We start from the raw sequence: 2,302 nt of genomic DNA, 5'->3' as shown, positions 1-2,302 counted from the left end.
CTGAGTGGCATCTTATTAGAGAGGACAGGCATGGGAACAGAGTCATACACAGGAAGAAGACAGCATGTGAAGACCCATCTATAACCTGTTAGTACACTCATAACTCTGAGCGTGTTCATGTTGCAATGCTGTATCAAACCCAATTAAGAAGTAGCAAGCGTTGTGGAAGAAATGGTTGGTGCCTCATTTTAGCAAGAGACTTTCTCTTTTTCACCAACCCTCTGCTTTATCAAGGGACTGATCTGTCCTAACAACGTGTACCGAGAACAAGAGTCAAAGTATCTCCATCCTGGCTTCTAAGGAGCATTCTGACTGTACTTCTTCCAACATAGATTTGTTTGTTCTTCTGGCAGTTTATGTACTTTCAATATTCTTCTCCAACACCATAATTCAAATGCATCAGTTCTTCTATAGTCTTCTCATTCATTGTTCAACTTTCACATGCAGATGAGACAATTGGATCAGATGAACGTTAGTCTTCAAATTGACATCTTTTCCTGTAATACTTTAAAGAGATCTTTTGCAGCAGAGTTGCCTAGTAAAATACACCATTTGATTTCTTGATCGTTGCTTCCATGAGTGTTGATTGTGTATCCAAGCAAAATGAAGTCTTTGACAAATTCAATCTTTTCTATATTGATCATGATGTTATTTATTGGTCCTGTTGTGAGGATTTTTGTTTTCTTCACATTGAGGTGCAATCCATATTTGTTGTTGTTGTTAAGTGTCGTCAAGTTGGTTCCGACCCATAGCGACCCTGTATAGGGTTTCCAAGGAGTAGCTGGTGAGCTTGAACCGCTGACCTTGCAGTTCAAACGGCTTTGCAGTCTGGTGCATTAAACCCACAGCTCCACACCAGGTCTCCAAAATCCATATTGAAGGCTGTATATTTATATTAATCACTATTATAAGTCCTCTTCACTTCCAGCAAGTAAGGTTGTATATTCTGCATATCATAGGTTGTTAATGAGTCTTTTCCCAATCCTGAGACTATGTTCTTCCTCATATATTCATGTTTTTCGGATTATTTGCTCAGAATACTGATTGAATAAGCTTGGTGAAAGGGTACAACTCTAGCACACACCTTTTCTGATTTTAAACTACTCAGTATCCCCTTGTTCTTTTCAAATGACTGCCTCTTGGTCTATGTACAGGTTCCTCATGAGAACAATTAAGTGTCTGGAATACCCATTGTTCTCAATGTTATTTGTAGCTTATGGTCCACATAGTCAAATGCCTTTATATAATGAATAAAGCACAAGTAAACATCTTTCTGATATTTTCTACTTTTAACCAATTTTTACCTGACATTAGCAATTACATTTCTTGTCTTCTTATAAATCTGGCTTGAATTTCTGGCAGCTCCCTGGCCATGTACTGCTGCAATCATTTCGAATTTTCTTCAACAAAATACTACCTGTGTGTGATACTAATGATATTGGCACTCCATTTCTTGGGAACGGATGTGGATATGGAACTCTTCCAATCAGTTACCCAAATAGCTGTCAATTACAATGACACATTTCCTGCTATAGATGAATTACTGAAAGGTTTCCTGGAGCCTTGGTTTTCATCAATGTCTTCAGTGCTGCTTGGAATTCTTCCTTCAATATCATTGGCTCTTGATCATATGCTAACTCTTTTTTTTTTTTTTTTATGTTTTATGGTGAATTATGTGATCGTTTACATGGGAGAACATTAGCTTTACATTCATCCTATTGTATATTATTTCATTGACATGGCTACATTCTCCTCCATGCATCACCAACCAACCAAAAGGTACACCCTGCAAGCCTTCCCCCGGTCCTCAGCACACAGCCTCTCTCCCTCTCTGGATCTAGAGTCTCCAGCCATTCCCTCTCACCGGGTCACCGTCTGTCTCCATGTCTGGCATCACTGCTTGTTGTTGTTGTTAGGTGCCATCAAGTCAGTACTGACTCATCGCAATCTTATGCACAGCAGAATGAAACCTCATTACTGTTGCCACGCTTGAGTCCATTGATGCTGCCACTTGGCTAATCCAATTCATTGGGGGTTTTCCTCTTTTTCTCTGACCCTCCACCTTACCAAACATGATATCCTCCAGCGACTGCTCCCTCCTGACAATATGTCCGAAGTATGAGAGACAACGTGTGGCCATCTTGGCCTCCAAAGAGCATTCTGGCTCCACTTCTTCCAAAACGGATCTATTGGTTCTTTGGCAGCCCATGACACTTTCAATATTCTCCTCCAACACCATAACTCAAAAGCATCAATTCTTCTATGGTCTTCATTATTCACTGTCCAGCTTTCGCATACATAT

This window comes from Chrysochloris asiatica, unplaced genomic scaffold (assembly GCF_000296735.1).
Source record: "Chrysochloris asiatica unplaced genomic scaffold, ChrAsi1.0 scaffold00223, whole genome shotgun sequence".
NCBI classification, from domain to species: Eukaryota; Metazoa; Chordata; class Mammalia; order Afrosoricida; family Chrysochloridae; genus Chrysochloris; species Chrysochloris asiatica.
Note: the sequence above shows the minus strand (reverse complement) of the source record.